The sequence below is a fragment of the Felis catus genome, chromosome C2, assembly GCF_018350175.1.
Source record: "Felis catus isolate Fca126 chromosome C2, F.catus_Fca126_mat1.0, whole genome shotgun sequence".
Classification (NCBI taxonomy): Eukaryota; Metazoa; Chordata; class Mammalia; order Carnivora; family Felidae; genus Felis; species Felis catus.
In genome coordinates, this window is record NC_058376.1 from 79153495 (window position 1) to 79171461 (window position 17967).

Genomic DNA, 17967 nt, shown 5'->3' on the forward strand with positions numbered 1-17967 from the left:
AAACAAAAAGAAAAAATAATAAGGTCTTTTAACACAATGAAAAGGAAAATGGAATAAAGAGAGTGAGACTTTATTTTTCATGTCTGCTTTCAATCTTGTAAAAACCACAGGGACCATTCAGATTAGCTCTCGTCTCTTCCATGCCACATTTTCAAATTTTAGCCCCTTTTGATTACCTCCTGTACAAAACAGCAAGGAAAGGTTGTAAGAGGCAGGAGGCTTGGGAGGTAGAATTAACTCTCTGGACCTTGAGATCATATAGTCAGTACAGAAGGTTTAATCATATATCTTTCAAGCCTGATTATGCAACACCCTTGTTTCTGAACAAAGAATATTTTTTAGTGCATTACACTATTCGCATTTTTAATTACAGTAGATATTTTTTTTTATTACTGTATTAAATACCTTATTCTAGCTGAGTGAAGTGTGTGGCTGTTTTAAGTAAATAAAACTGTCACAAGAATACCTTATTCTTCCTCCATGGTGAGGGCCTGTATCCAAACCACAGAGCCATGGAAAATAACCTTCCCAACATTTACTCTCCTGGCCACAAGTATCTGTTGAAAGAAGTGTCTGCATTGGTCTGAACAACACATCCCCAAGCAACTAAGTGGAAGGACAGGTTGCTAACATGAGCTAATATGAGGATTCTAAAACATGGCGGGGGGAGCTGAGACTTACTTTTGATAAACCTCAAAAAAAAAAAAAAACAAAAAACAAGCAGTTCCAGTTTCGGATGCCTAATTCTAGCTTCACACAAACGCAAAGATACACATGCGAGGAAACCCACCTTAATATTTACAATAAAGGGATGCCTACCCTCAATGCCCTTCAGTAGAAGAAGCACATGATGGGGCGCCTGGGTGGCGCAGTCGGTTAAGCGTCCGACTTCAGCCAGGTCACGATCTCGCGGTCCGTGAGTTCGAGCCCTGCGTCGGGCTCTGGGCTGATGGCTCAGAGCCTGGAGCCTGTTTCCGATTCTGTGTCTCCCTCTCTCTCTGCCCCTCCCCCGTTCATGCTCTGTCTCTCTCTGTCCCAAAAATAAATAAATAAATAAATAAATAAATAAATAAATTTAAAAAAAGGTTGAAGAAGCACATGATGGTACGCCCATACTATGGATTACGGGCTAGGTGTTAAAAACAGTATGTGCAATCGCCATTTACTGGCATGAAAAGATCTAGAATCAAAAGTAAATTGAAGCTAATATCATAACACTTATGTTTAAAATAAATGTGACCTATATAGTCATACCCATAGCTGTGTGTATTTACGTACTTGTTAAAAGACTGGAAAGATGCATAACAAACTGAAACACTGATTACGAAAAACGTACGGAGTCAGTGAAGGGTGTGCAGCAGAAATAAACAAGAGTGCGTACTGAGAGAACACTTTAAGTTCTAGTCTACATACTCCTGATTGGTGGAATATGTTGTGATGAGCATTTATTCACATACTCCATACGTGTATGTGTTTCGGTAAAGTTAAGGAGCAGGATGCCTCCACCGTACTGCACACGTGTGTGAGTGGTGGGCCAGCACCGATCAGTGGAGGGATCACTGGGTTCGAAATCAATAGGACCAAGAATGAGACCCCTTCCTGCCACTTTAGAAGTACAATTTGGGGCAACTCACTCAACATTGTGTGTAATGCTGAGACAATAGTTCCTGGCCATGCAAACTCACAGACTTGCCGGGAGGGTAGAATAAGATGGACGTAAATCCACTCTATAAGGTGGGAAGCACTCTATAAATCTCAACTACAACTACCATTATTGTTCACATTATCTGCCCTCTTAAATTTCCTTGGAGAGAAATAGATAAGTTTGTGACAATAGATAATTTATTTTAAACTCCTCCATTTGAACCACGTTGTTTTATCCTGTCTCCTTTCACTAAGGTCTGGAATTAAAACAAACATCAAATGAGGCTGTAGGATTTTATTTTATCTGTCACATCCTGCTGTCATTAAACACACTTGAGATGAGTGGGTTTAGTTCAAATAAAACTGCTTCTTTCCCAAACGCAACAAACATGGAGCGGGTAGAAAAGGAAGACTGCACTTGAATTGTGTTCAGAAGCACCGCACGCTGCATTTCAAGGAGATCCATCTGGCAGGCTAACACGGTAATAAGTTCTTTTAATTGTCAGGTCACTTAGATTACAGATCCAGGCTGTCAATTTTTCCATTGCGGTTTTTTTTTTTTTGATTTTGGTAGCTCATTAAAAAAAAAAAATCTCCTAGTTATTCTGTATGAGAAAAACTACCATCTTCCTTCCTAGGAATTTAGGCAGCAATTCAATGCAACAAGCATTTACTCCTGCGCATCAACCATGGTGGAAATGAGCTCTGTGTTAGAAATTCAAGAAAGAATATATAAAAATCCTCGTCTTGCAGCAAGTCACAGCCAGTAGGGGAGATTAACTCTCACACCCCAAAATGATACCCTTAATGGGAGCAAAGGTTCTGGTACACCTGACGTTCCCCGTCTTTTTTAAGGGATTCCTCCTCAAATGTATAAATCTACGTAATCTTAGCAGGGTTAGCTGCTTGCTAAAGTAAAAAGAGCAAGAGTCAGGACACCCTGAAAAGGGGCACGGATATATCTGTGTGCATGCGTGTGCAATACACATTGTGGAGACCCTCCAAACTCAGGTCGATCTGCTCTTCTACACAGCCTCATATCCACCTGCTCACCTCCATGCCTTATAAATTCTCAGCCATGCCCCATTCTCATCAAAACTTGTACTTTCAAACTGCCATATCATTACTCATACACAGTTTCCTCTTCTGGATGTCTCCCTCCTCCAAACATCTCTTACACTTCCATTATATTGCGCATAGTCGGTACTCCATAAATAGGTGTGGGATAAGTAAAGCCTCCTAACTTTACATGCAATAAGCATTTCCCTGCAAAATGAAAAGAATAAACGATAGTATTCCAATAAACTAGGAAGGAGACCAATATGCTGGAGAATTTACCAACCACTGGAGTTGAAAAGAACCTTAGAAATGATCTAGTTTGGTCCTTCATAAGAGATGAACTAGGGCGCCTGGGGGGCTTAGTCGGTTAAGCGTCCGACTTCGGCTCAGGTCATGATCTCGCGGTTTGTGAGTTTGAGCCCCGCGTCGGGCTCTGTGATGACAGCTCAGAGCCTAGAGCCTGCTTTGGATTCTGTGTCTCCCTCTCTCTCTGCCCCTCCCCTGCTCACGCTCTGTCTCTCCCTCTCTCTCAAAAATAAATACACATTAAAAAAATAAAAATAAAAAAAAAACAAGAGATGAACTAGATGTTCAGAGAAGTGAAGTGATATTCCAAAATCAAATATTTAACTAGTGGAAGAGGTGGCTTTGGAATCTGCTCTTCTGACTTGCCCAGTGCTCTATCTACACCGTGCTGTTCTCTTACATTTTTGAGTGACAGGGACATGTACGGAGAAGCTCAGTGGATTAGCAAAGGTAGATGGTATTGCATTCAAAGGAAGGGAAAAAAAAAAAATCACGGGTGCTTTTTACAGCAAGTGCACTTTCTTTTATAGCGATTGATTCCTGAGACCGTGTCCAAGAAAATGTACATTCAGGGACTGAGTGGACCTCTCCTGCCAGTCACAATGAAGAAATGTGCACGGCTAAGCTCTGAAGAAGCCAATGGCAACAGTGAATTTCTACACTGAGTAAAATGTTCTTGGAGCTTAAGAAGGAATTTAAGGTTAGGAATATATTAGAAAGGGACACAAATACAGATCTTGTAGGCTGAAGAAAATGCTCCCAAGTCTCATCTCATTCTTCTGCATGGAAAGACAGATTCGCTTAGGTATTAATGAGCACACAGACTTTCTAACTCAGGCTGGGAGTCCCATTTACATTCAGAAGAAAGGCCAGGGTGTTAGACCAGAAGAAGGATGCTGTTTGAAATCCAGGGTATGCTGCACCTGCTATAGGACTCTGGAGCAAATCATTTCATCTCTCAGCCTGTTTCCTCATCTCTAAAATGTACCTAAGAATCCCCATCTCCAGGAGCTTTTGTGAGAGTTCAATGCTAATGAATAAATGAAGGAACTTTGCAAATGTTAAGATATTAAGTGAAAGTACTGAATTGCCATTATCAAGAAGGAAGCTCAGACTTGAAGGGCCTCTAGATCAGCCAGGCTCAGAAATGTTACCTGGTTACTACTTCAGGAGTAACAATGGGAATGTACAAACATTGAATCACATAAAAGGAAGAAAACAGAAATGGATGCCCTCAATACTGAGTATCCAATAAACCGAGGCAGAAATGAATGACCCCAATCGATGCAATTCTGGAGAGACTGAAGGGATAGGACTATCATTTAAATATAGAGGAAGGTTTTGGGGGGCCTGGGTGGCTCAGTCCATTAAGGGCCTGACTCTTGGTTTCGGCTCAGGTTATGATCTCATGGTTCATGGGTTCAAGCCCTACATTGGGCTCTGTGCTGACAGCATGGAGCCTGCTTGGGATTTTCCCCTCTCCCTGTCTCTCTGCCCCTCCTCTGCTTGTTCATTCTTTATCTCTCAAAATAAATAAATAAACTTAACATACATACATACATACAAACATACATAAGTAGAAGGAAATCATTTGGCATGGGTCAACTAGTAGGATATTCTGAGAGGCCTGGAAGCCAGGTCCTCCAGATCCCACGCTCCATTCATAGGAGATTATGAAAGCCTAAAAAACACACAAGGAAATGGACATCACAATGCAGCAGAGATTGCTGGTAGTGATTTGAGGCATCACTGAACTGGAAAGGATCTGGAAAGATGACTGCAGGCCATTTTCCTCTCCTTAACAATGCAGTGGAAGACCCTCTGGGGCTGGCATAGCACAGAGAAAAATCAGGTAAAGAAAGAGACCCCCAGCTATCCACAAGAAGGGAAGTAAACCCATACCTAGTAAGGGCCAGTCCCGGGGTTGAATGCCATCTATGCATTCTCTCTCATAAGTCTAGCCATGTCATAACATAAATGTAACTATTCTTTCCCCTTTTTTTTAAGTTTATTTATTTATTTTGAGAGAGACAGAGATAGCGCCAAGTGGGGCAGAGGCAGAGAGAGAATCTCAGGCAGGCTCCGCACTGCCAGCTGTGCCAGCAGGGCTTGAACTCACGAACTGTGAGATCATCACCTGAGCCGAAACCAAGAGTTGGTTGCTTAACCGACTGAGCCACTCAGGTGCCCCATAACCGTTCCTCTCTTACTGATGAGAAAATTAGGATCTTAGAGAAATGAGACATCTCTCCAGCATTCACAGAGCTGCTGAGTGGTAGATGGAGAATCCAGGTCCCAGATAGCAGAGTGAGAACACGAGCCCGTTCTGTTCGGCCAGATGAACACCCACACCAGCCCCAGCAGCCTGGGAGGTGGTATAGGTCTCAGGCGCTGGAAGTAGAAGGTCAGTAGAGCTGCGGTGTGGACAGCTGGCATTCAAAGGAGAAAGTGGTTTGGGCAACAGTGTTGCATTCACATTTTCTGAAGTGAGTTTATGTGAGGTAAGTGGTTTTATTTTTTTCTGATGAGAAATTGGGGGATTCTGGGTACCTTTTCAAAGCACAAACATTTCTCTTTGTGGCACCAGCATGGCCAAAGAATAATGAAATATGCATGAACATAAATATGAACGGTGTGGGTGACGAGTCAGAATGACTCGAACAAAGAGGCTAATAAGCGGCTTTGTTTCCCAGGTCTGAGTGAAATAGTTGATTCTGTGAACATAGGCATACAAGAATGAAAACAACACATTCTCATGGCTTTTCCCTACTAGACACAACTCTACACACTGCAGCTCCAGGCTTCATAGAACTGAAGCTCTTATTATACCATCATCCTTAACTCATAAAAATCAAATTGTATTACTCCGTTATCATAATGTTCTAAGTCTTTCTCGCTTGGTGCATATTTCACATATCATTTTACACCCTAATGAGATCCTGAATAGGTTACATTACATATACATCTGATAGAATATTTAGGACTCAATTTTCACCATCACTGAACAGCTTTATGCAATTCATATATTCAAAAGTGTGTGAATAATCAGGTACTTGTGATCATGATGGCGGGCCAATTAAGAGCTGAAGGTTGGGCCATATGTCATCGGAAGGAATTACTCTTCAACCCCAGCCTAGAATTCCAGGCGGGATGGAAGCGCTGGCAATTAACTACTTCAGCTCCCTCGTGTGACATCGGGGGAGACTAAGGCCCAGAAAGGGACGGGTGGAAGGACACACAGCTAGACAGAGGCAGCGCATGTACAAGAATCCAGATATTTTGTTCCCTAATCTCCATAATACCTTCTTTGTCTCCCATTTGAGACAAAGTCAAGATCTTTGTTTTATCAACAACTCCTCTTTTTCCCCACGAATTCAGAACAGAACAAAGGCACTGCTCCTCTGAGAAAAGCAGAGTCATGTACACATGTCTTCTCAGTAGCAGAAAGTTAATCAAAAGTAGTCAGTGTGACCCATTGTACTTTATATCACTGAATTCATTTTTGACATTTGAAGAACCTATGGTTTTATTTTGCTTTTATTTAGAACAGCAAGTGGGAGGTAAAAATGTCAAAATAACTACGGCCTCGCAGTTCTGGTAAATCTATTCACTGGATTGTTTTAAAGACTGTTGAGGGCTTAATTTTTTTCCCCCTAATTGCCTTCATTTGTTCAGCAGACATTCCCCGAGTGCCTAACCCATACCAAGTCCTATTGTGTCGGATGCAATGGAAGATCCAGAGACGGAAGCACACACGAACCTACTCCCCACAAGTAACAGGGTTCCTGTCTTACCAGAGAAGGGGAATGCACACAGCTGATCTTAACTGTAATAGAGCACAGGATGCGACAAGTGCCTGAAGAAATGTGTACATCAAGTTAGACGGGGTGGGAGGCAAGTTTCAAGGACGACAGTGCCAGGTAGACAGTGATGATGAGGTATTATAGGTAGCTTTAAATTAGAAGCTAGAAATTACAGAGTCCACTGGAGATGTGTGCAATAGGAGAAATTACGAGCTCGGTAAAGTGTACCACCATCGGATGTCGAGATGAGATATGGAGATACAGGTTTCCATCTTGATGTTTTTAGAATATAACAGCTTACCCCAAATAAAGAAGTCAGTTTAACAGAAAGTCTTGTGTTTCTACAGAAGAACCAAAGAACTAAGAGGCAGACAAGAAACTTACTGGCCGGGAGCGGAGGTGATATTTTGTCTGAGTGTCTGGTGGGAGTAAACACGCACCTGTACGCACATACCTGACTTGCTTTCTGCTCAAGAATATTGATGGGGATTGAAAGGGCACACTTGCTGTGATGAGCACCGAGTGTTGTATGAACGTGTGGAATCACTAAATTGTAGACATGAAATTAACAGTACACTGTATGTTAACTAACTGGAATTTAAATAAGAATTTCTTAAAAAGGTATTGATGATATCCACTCCTTATTGGTTTGTGGGCTCTTGCACAAATCAGTTCACTTTTCTGCACCTGTTTGAGAATCCCTAACATAAAGTACTGACATCGGGCTCTCTCAGTTCTCATGTCCTCTGTTGTTTTGCTTATTGCATACATACATGCAGAAAAGAGAACACCAAACCATCACGAACCCATTCTCCACACTTTACTAAATTGTGGCATCAGCAACAATAGAATAAGCCTTCTACAAGTCTCTGGCTTCCCTCTGATTCCTCTTGACTCTTATCCTTATTCAGGTAAACATGTTAGCCAAGGTCCTTTGAACGGGGCACAGGCCACTGGTGTTCTGAGGAAGGACAGGTCAGTGGGAACTACGTTAGAGCCTTTTCAGTAGCAACCCACTACTCCTCAAAAAGCAAACTGAGGAGTTGAACATACCACTTTACCACCTAGACTGCACACTACGTGAAAAAGCCAAGAAACACCTGTTGCCATTTTGCGAACTGGTAAAGGAAGGCACAGGAATTAGACCAGATGTTCGCTCCCAGTATCTCCTTCCGTCGAGGGACACAGCTCTTAAAAATACACCACCGGCTGCTGAAGCTGTTGCCACTTCACTCCTCCTGGCCCAGGGTTGCTTTAGATTTAAAAACATGTTTCCAGAATCCAACAAACACAGTTTTTGCTATAGTTCGGATCTGTGAAGAGTTATCTTTACTCATGTATTTCAAAGAAGAGAAAGGAAACAAACATCAACCGCCTCCTCCCTTTCTTTTCCAACTCATGAAGACACTTTTAAAATAAAGACCCCATTATTTGAGCTTCTGGAACTATGAAAGGGAGAAATCCAAAATGAAGGCCTTATTTTATTCTTAGGTACTAGAAAGAGAAAGAATGTGTAGTTGCCCTAGAGGTACCCACCACAGAACAAGACCAACGCCACAGTTCAACTGAACTGAATAATAGCTCGGGGCCCCTTACAGGAGTGAGAAAAGTACAAGGGTTTACTTGTGCAATAACCTGTAAAGGGAGGGGATGGTAGATTAAAAAGACACTGAAGAATTCTAAGAAATTAAAACGCGTTTGTAAGACTCCAGCAATTAGGACTCTACCCCAGCATTACCACATTGCATATTGGAATGACCCTGCATGTGACACCCTGATCAGTCACCAGGACATTCAGGAACCATTTTAATCAAGCCTAAAGTGCCAGATCTGCCAAGCCCTGCATTAAGTTTTGAGGTATGGGCAGGATATGGCTTCTCAGGGAACTCGATCTAGAAGACAGAACTAGTAGATTACAATGTGGTCAACTCATGTAATGATTGTGAAAATGCCCCCAAGAAAAGCAAAGAAAGAAAGAACATAAAATAGGCCAACCATTCAGGTGCAACTCTAGAGAGATATGTGATTTTCAGGATAAGAAGAAAACATAAGGCAGGTTCATTTTCATTAAATTTTACTGATTGTTCTATTCTTAATCATAAGTCTTACCATTTATTGGCCATTTGCTATGTCACAGATACTGTGCTAAGCATTTATCTCATCCAACCTTCCCAATAGCGCTATGAAGTGGAGATCATTTCCTCTCTAAAAAAGTAAGCATAGAGGAAGGTCAAATAAGTTGTGTAAGCTTAAAAAGTAAAGATATGGAGCCAGGATTGTAACTCCGGAGCCCTTGCATCTAACCATTATTTAGCGTGGGTTCCACCCGGACAAAGGAAAAGTACATCAGGTATGAGCCAGAAGCTCAACACAGCAGTGAGACCTGTTTGTGTCAAGGCAAACCCCACAAAAGACCTGACTAAATCCAGTGATCCACTTCTCAGTCCTCCTAGCATCTGATCCCACAGAAAACCTGCTCACTTACTCAGTCTCAAAGCAGGTTTTTTCACTCCGTGTCTGGACAGCACCGTCCCTTGATTCTCCCCCTACCTAATGTCCCTGTTCATGACATCCTTTAATGGTTCCTCTGTCTCTCTCTGAGACATCAAAATACTGGCCCGGCCTTAATCCATCGCCTCAGGTGATGTTACTCAGTATCAAGGTTTTCAATTCATATCCATTGACTCCTAAATCTGTATTAAATCAAGATTTTGCCCTGGGGCCCCAGAGACAAATATACAACTGTCTACTCAACCATTACTTGCATGTCTAAGAGCTCCAATGTACCACACCTGAAACCAAATTCCGGATCACCCCTGCTCTTCAGAAAAATCAAACACAAAACTGATTCTCTTGCTGTCCTCCTGGCATCTCACTAATTGCCACGTCCATTCTTCTAGTAGCTTAGGCTAGAAACCCAGCAGTCATTCTTGCCTCTTCTTCTGCTCTCGTATTCTACATCTACCCTGTCCACAGAGCTTGTTGAGCACTACCATCCAAATGTATCCAGAATCCCACTACTGCTTAGCACCTGCCCCGTACCTACAACCAGCCATCATGTCTCGTGTGGATTATCACTGCAGCCAACTTTCTACTCGCACAAGGCTGATCACGTGACTCCAAATGCTCCCATCTCACTCGGACTAAGAGTCAAAGTGCTTACGACGGACCACAAGCTTGTACTGTATGATGATCATTGGCCCAACAGATCCCCGACCCCTTCTTTTCTCGCTCCCCTTAAGATCACTCAGCTTCAGCTATCTTTGGCCACTTTACTCTTTCAGAAACAGGCTAGTTGCTGGCCATGCACCTCTCCCAGGTCTCCCCCACTCGTGCTCTCCTCCTTCAGGGACATTCTCCCCTCTGTCCCAAACATCTGCATGGCTCACTCCCTTCCCTACTTGAGATTTCGGCTCCAATATCACCCCCTCATCAGGCCTTCTCTTCTCTACCTACCTTATGCAAACTAGCAACTATTACTGCATTCTTACCAAAGTACTTCCTGTGTTTATCTTGCTTTTCCTCTACAGCACTTAACTCCATCGGACTTAATGTTTACTTGTTTTTTTTCTCCCCAAAGGAATATGAACGGTTTGGGGAAATACATTTTCTTTTATTCAAAGCTGCAGCTTTACCTTCTAGAAGAGAGCCTGCCATTCAATAGGTGTTCACAAAATATTTGTCATGATACAATAATCCCCGCCCCCTTCCCCATGAGGGATACATTCCAAGACCCCCAGTGGATGCCTGAAACCAAGGATAATACTGAACAGTATATATACACATATATACATACATATATATACACATACATATATATACACATATACATATATATACATACATACATATACATACATATACATACATATACATATACATATACATATACATATACATATACATATAAATGTTTTTTTCTATATATATATATATCTGTGACAGTTTAATTTATAAATTAGGCACAGTAAGAGATTAGCAACAATAACAATAAAATAGAACAATTATAACAATATGCCGTAACAAAAGTTACATAAATGCGGTCTCTGGCTTTCTCTCCCAAAGTACCTTATTGGACTATACTCATCCTTCTTGTTGTGATGAAGGGAGGTGATAAAATGCCTACATGATGACATGAAGTGAGGCGAGTGACGGAGGCATTGTGATATAATATTGGGTCACTACTAACCTGACAACAGGCCAGAAGGAGGACCCTCTACTTCTGGGCCAGGGCTGACCACAGGTAACTGAAATCATAGAAAGCATAGCTATGGATAAGGGGGGAATGCTGTAATGAATAAATGGTGCCTCTGGTCACTCTTATTAGAGTTCCAGAAGACAACCTGAAGAATCCATAAGAATAGTGTAAGATGTAAAGCCCCAGTGTAAGTACTTCTAAAAATGGCTTGCTGATTTAGAATCAAAGTGAAATATTATATACATCACCATAGATTTGGACTGTGAGTCACAGACTGTCAAACGTAAGAGGCAGCTGTAGTGGACCAAGATGTAGCTGGGAGTCAGACGACGCTGGTTCTGGTCCTGGCAGTGCCCCTGACCTGCTATCCAACCTCAGACAAGCAGCCTCGTCCCTGTAGACACTCCTTGTCACCCAAATAAACACCGATTCATCTCTACTCTCTAACATTCATTGGTATGAATTCAACTACCACTCATTCAAAAGATACTCTTTCTGAGTTTACACAGAGGAGATAAATTCATTGCTGTCAACTCTACTTACAAGTTAGGAAAGAAGTCACATTTGAAATTGTGTGCCTTTTTTTGCAAAATTATGCCACATCGTTAACACCTAAAGTGGGAGATACAAGGTTCTTCCTCTCCATGCACCACAGTGGGTGTTAGATGTCATCAACTACAACACAGAAGTAATAACTATTTAAGATGCTAAACTCTTCCAAAAACACACGTGCATGGATACACACACACACACACACACACACACACACACACACGCTAACACAAAATTCACACCGAGAAAACAATTTGCAGTTTTCCCTCAAATGGACTCATTTCCCATCTTGAAAGGCAGTCTCACATGGGCACGAAATGTGTTTTCTCCTAAGTAGTAGAGATGACCTTTAAAAATGCACCCCCTCTTTCTTCCCCAGACTGCAATCCCATGAAGATCAAAGCCAGTTTGCTATTCTGCATTAACATTTCTGTGATCAGATATAACGTGAGCACCTCGATTCTATCTGTGTCAAGATATCTTCACACAAGTGACTCATCTGGTAAAAGCTCGGGAACTGAACACTGCTCTGACAACCATCTCCTTTGAGGTTGATTCCACGTTGGTGGTGTTACAAGCCAACGTCCTGTTTAGCTGCTTTCCTCTGCAACACAACACTGTAATTAAAACTGACTAAACAATAAATCTCAATTTCCCTGTTCCATCAGGAGAATCTTTCAATTTACTAGGCTTCGTCTATTCGCCAGCTCCTCCTCTGCATTACGAATCGTTCTTGAACAAGCACACAAGTTAACTACCCACTCTTACGTTGAACGTGCAGAGATTCAGTGCCAATTCTGTCATTAGACATCCTAGATCTGCTCCTGGGGGACCTGAGAGGAAACTGGGTGTTATGCCTGAGTTAAATATGTGAAGAGGCTATCCCCCTCCTCACGCAGGCCCTGTCAGCTCCAGAAAGCACAAACTCAACGGGCTGCCCTTGCAAGGAACAGGCATCTCTTTGTCCTCCTAAATACCTCTTGCCGTGACCAAGTTCCAGTTTCCAGAACCCGAAACACCTTTGCCCAATGAAAACCTTCCTGAACTTTTTACCCAACAACTCACAGACCATGAATGGCGTTCCCTCAGGCTCCAAGACAATCAAGTTAGGGAGACGATGTAGAAAAAGAACGTGGTAAAAAGAGGTGAGAATATTAATGATGAGAATGGTGAGAATATAACGATGGCACTGAATTGTGTTCCAGTGTATGGAGTCGAAAAATAGATTCAATTTTTCTCATAGAAGTAAATGCAAAGGGTTGTTGGGTACCACAGAGCTACCCACTTGGACAGTTAATTACAGACTAAATACCCCTGTGCTAAAAAAGAACTGAATAGTTCCCGATTGGCATCAGAATAACCTCAGAACTCTGCATGAAGCGCAAAACACAGTCCACAATCTGGCTACTGATCCCTTTTCTCATGGACAGCCTCACTGTCTATGCATTAACCATGTGTGATCATTGGCATTCCCAGAAACAGACAGTGGTAGGTGAGATAACACTTCAGTCGTAGATATCTGCACTCGAATTCCCAGAAGCTGTGCACGTGTTGTTTTACTTGGCAAAGGGAACTTTGCAGATGTGATTAAATCTTGAAATGGAAGGGTTCTCCTGCATTATCTAGACGGGCCGAATCGGATCACATGACTTCTAAAAAACAGAGAACCTTTCCCAGCTGTGGTCAGAGGGAGACATACCCTTAGAAGAAAGGTCAGAGAGATACAAGGTTGCCGGCTTTGAAAGGAGTGGGAATTTCCTTCAGAATAGGCCACAAGCCAGGGGATCCGGGAGGCCACTGGAAGCTGGAAAAGCCCCCAGAATTGCCCCCTAGCACCTCCAGAAACAAAAGCAGTTCTGCTAACACCTTTATCTTAGGTGAAGAGACAGGTACTAGACTTCTAAACTACAGAATTTGAAGACAATAAAGAAATGTATCGCTTTAAGTCACCAAGTTAGTGGCACTGTCACAGGGATAATAAAGAACTGATAGCATAGGTCAAGCTCACCCCCACTTTCCGGCCTTTGCCCATGAGTTTCATGAGCTGATGATGGCCCATGCTTACTTCTCACAGTTTTCCAGATCATAGTTAAATCAGCAACACATGACTATTTTCTCAGTCCTAGTTCCCACCGGGTATTTACTACAGTACTGTCTGTTTACTACAGAAACCACTACAGTTATATGTACTGAATAAGTAATCTTAATGGGAGGCTAAGATGAAATTATTCAAGGATTTATGAAACATCAGAGATCAGAGTCATAACTCTGAGGTTAGAAAGCTAAAAACTCTTGGAGCACCTGGGTGGCTCTGTCAGTTAAGCATCTGACTCTTGACTTCGGCTCAGGTCATGATGTCACCAGTTTGTGGGTTCAAACCCCACAAGGGGCTCTGTGCTGACAGCCTGGAGCTTGCTTGGGATTCTCTCTCCCTCTGACCCACTCAGGCACATATGTGCACACGCACTCTCTCTCCCTCAAAAAAAAAAAAAAAAAAAAAAAAAAAAAAAAAAAAAAAGGAAGAAGGTTAAAAACTCTTATTTGACATTTGACAGATGGGGAAATTGAAACCGAGAGATAGGAAGGCCCCAGGAACACCGCACAATTTTCTGTCAGTTAATCCAGTTAATATTCAAACCACTTACACAAGTTCCTCCACCTGAGGTGAAAGGACCTCCAAGATGGAATCACATCTTTCTAATCTGACCTCTTAACGTTCCTCCCTTCTCGTACCCTTCTCCCAAGACAATGCTAAACTGCACAGGGTTTCCTGAAATTGCTTATATCTCTGCTCCTAGAGCATCATTCTCACCGGCATCACCCAATGCCCATAGCTGACCATGAAATAAAGGCCAGGCACAGGCGTGACTTTTTTTCAGGGGAGAATAATCTATCTCTTTGGCGGAAAGTGACTTCAACAGCCACCACCATCCCTCCTACTCCCAACACACACAGACGTGTATTTTACATTCTCCTCCTATGGCTCCTCCTCTATCTTCTCTGTCCGTGCCTATGTTAGGATTTCCCTACTAAAGTGAAGTTCCTAAAGGGAAGGTTTATTTTTATAGCCTGCTAACTCACACAGGATCTGTTCCCATATAGACCTATTGGTTTGATGAGGGGCCAACACATTTAAAAATATTTGGAAACACTAGATGCTTTACAAGAAACTAGGTTTATTACTAAACTTAATAATAAAATAGGAACTCTCTACAAGAGTTCATAGTTTGGACACTATTTCTCTATGGAGAAATATATGTAGTTGTTACTGAAAACATCTTATGACCCAGTTTCTTTCTCCAGATCCAACAAGCTCCCTGAGGCTCATAAGAAGACACTTTGCCAAAAGATACACGGACACCAACTAAGGTTTAACGAACTGCTTTCCCTGATATCTCATTTAATACACCACCTCATGAACTGGGCAGCGCAGCTACCTCTGCCTCTCTTCTAGAAATACGGGATGCTCGTTCAGACAACTTTCTCGCCACAATCTAATGTGCCTCACCACTCCTAACCGACAGTCTTACCAGTCAGCTTGCCAGTAACTTGAAGCCTGCAAGTGTAACGGGCCAGCAATTTGTGCTTTTCAAAGATTCCAACTGCCAAAAATAAATGAGAGCTTAGGACACAGCCACCATGCTTAATACCCAAAGACTTGTTTTGTTTGTTTTATTTTTCAAAGGCTGTGGCTTTGCTGGCTCCTGCTTTATATGATTTCTTATTATGCTCTATGTTGAATTATACTTTTAAATTTTTGGACAAATCACTGTAACACAGAAGTCTTGTTCAATTTAACAAGCTGCGGAGAGTGGCAAATGGGGGCAGGAGGGTTCTCTTGATGCCAACAAAATAAGACTGACTTTGAAGTATCTTGGTCACATTAACAGCAAAGAGCATCCTTTTTCTCTTACCATAAAAGTACCTTGTGAAAATACTACAGAATCTGAGACATACACAAAGTTCAGGAAAGCCTCATGACCAGTGTACTCACTGCTGGTGTAAATACAGTGACAGAGATCACCAACACTACCTTTCCCAACAGTAGACCTTAACATTTGGTACCTGTATTGGAACGCACACCAATCCAGAGCCTTCACATGTCCATCAGCTTCCAGTGATCAGTGGGAATGATCAACTGGTGAAGGAAAAGAACTGGAATGGTCATTATAAGCCCTATTTTCTAAATATTAGCTCTGCCACTATGTCTCAGTTGTTCTCTATTCTACTAAGGACAATACATATGTGGCAGTGCTCTGGAGAAGACACTTCTGGGTAGCCCTAAACTACTGGTTCTTGCAGTGAGTGGGAAATACACACACCAACTAAGAGCCATGCCTTGGCTCCGAATACCTCTGCAGTGAGCTCATAGCGAAGCCAGTCCAAGTGTTTGCTAGAATAAACAAGAGGCCACAGATGCGATCTGAGATGGCTTCCCTCCCTGGGCAAACAACTAGGTGAATGTGTCAAGACGAGAAGATGGTGTAAGAGGTAAAGACCAGGAGTAGCCAGACCTCAAATGTGGATAATTTTTGCATGTGTTCTCACCGACTTCTTTCGGCATCCATCTCAACAGAACTTAAGTACGTTTCTATGAGGTTATAAATTGCACCGTTTCCCCCATTTAGGTACCTGCCCCAAATCACCAGGAAGAGATAGAGAACGTGATAAAGGACTTACACATTCCGGTTTCTAGTCTGGATTATATCCACCATAAAATGTCTCCTCATTGTCTAGAGAAGTTACTTGACATGAACTGCAATGTACAAAAATTTTATTTCATTGTGAAGAAATCCTTTCTTTTAGGGGGCTAACTCTTTTCTGGGAACTATTTCAGGGTACCACTGTATAGCAGACAGAAGCATGGGCATTGGAACCAGAGAGCCACAGTTGTAATCACCACTGAGTTATGAGATATATGGCTTTGGGAAATTTACTTACCCTCCGCAAACCTCAGTTTCCTCATCTGTTCAACAGGGATATAGCGAGTATCACCTCCCAAGCTTAGACATTAAATAAGACAATGTATGCAAAACGTTTAGCAGAGATCCTGACAAATCATAAGAACTTAGGCAATACTAAGACTATTACGTAGTTAACAGGTGTGCACACGTGTGTATATGTAAGCGTGTAAGCATGTACACGGCATATGTGTGTACATGTGTACCTGTGTGTCCATGACTGTATGCATGTGTGCATACGTGCATGTGTGCATATAGGTTTGTACCACCCATACTGCTGTGTAAGTGGATGTGGGTCTACTTGTGTGCATACGAGGTAGTGGAGAGAAGTAGGAAAGGAGGAGAAGGAAAAAAGAGAGAAAACAGGGTCAGGGAGGTGGGAAGAAGCTAGATTAAAATTAAAAATAAAGGCCTTGATGGATAGTAGCTTTAAAAACACATATCCTGACAAGCAGAAGGGCAATTAGATATCTCATACCACAACAATGACACATCCTCAGATTAAATTTCTAAATCTATTCTCCCATTCTAAGGCCTTTTCTTCCCAGAAATTGCAAAACAGGGAACAAGAATAGATGTGTGAGCCTGTGCATGTTTGTTTCTTACCCACTTGGAGAAAGGGTGTGAGGCGGTCATGAGAGCATAAACTTAATTTTTATTGAAAAAAATAAACCTATTCCCCAAGGAGAAATGGGCGGTAGTGGAGGCCTCTGAGCTACTCAGTCTCAGGTAAGCAGAGTCTATAGTTATTAGGTTTATCAGTCTTTCTACATCTCAGATGCTGCAATCTGGAGATAATGAGATAAAGCACAATGCTACAGCTTTCAGTGGTAAAACCAGAGCATTACTATAAAGCAGAATGTTCTGGCAGTCAGGCTTGGAGCTACCAAAAATACATAAACTATATAAAATCAGTTTTTTAGAAAATCGTATTTGCAGATTTCTGAGCTATCAGGCAAGCCAACGTCCTCTAATCCCTTTAGAAGACATCCATGCTACCCCCCGCCAAAAAAAAGGGGGGGGATTTGAAGAGGTAGCAGCAACACAGTGAGGCTCCATCAATTTATATTGTTCCTGGATTTCAATTAATAATGTGGAGCTTTAATTTACAGGGAGAGTTAATATATTCTGGTACTGTAATCGTATCTTAACATGATCCAGCCCCTCAATGTAATCAATAATGAGTACAACAAAATAAAAGAATGGAATATAGATTTCTCTTAAGCTGTCCACCGACAGCCAGCTAACATGGGAAACCGCTTTGTGTTGGAACATCTCACTATTATTTTCATAAATTCAAGGCCTCTAAACACATCAACCACATATGTTCCAGGAATGACAGTGGCCCCCACTGTGAAAATATCATGGCCATGATCGGAGGGCTTCATCTCCTGCCATTCCTGCAAGAGTCTTGGTTTCTTATCAACTAGGTCTAATCTTTACT

At 42.0% G+C, this 17967-nt stretch overlaps 1 protein-coding gene and 2 long non-coding RNA genes across 14 annotated transcripts in view; 1 reads left to right on the top strand and 2 right to left on the bottom strand.

Annotated features, from left to right (window-relative positions):
* LOC101096257 (LIM domain containing preferred translocation partner in lipoma) overlaps nt 1-17967 on the bottom strand; it is a 692709-nt gene that overhangs the window by 318504 nt on the left and 356238 nt on the right. The window lies entirely within an intron of this gene.
* Nucleotides 1925-10970, bottom strand: LOC123379755. Its single transcript, XR_006584635.1, has 2 exons — nt 10881-10970; nt 1925-2349 (listed from the first exon to the last, which is right to left on the bottom strand). It is a non-coding gene; the product is annotated as an uncharacterized LOC123379755 (long non-coding RNA).
* LOC109503516 lies at nt 10920-16248 on the top strand. 2 transcript variants are annotated; one of them, XR_002162539.3, is made up of 3 exons: nt 10920-11055; nt 11942-12707; nt 14866-16248. It is a non-coding gene; the product is annotated as an uncharacterized LOC109503516 (long non-coding RNA). The 2 variants fall into 2 exon arrangements; XR_002162538.3 differs by having other exon boundaries at nt 10999-11197.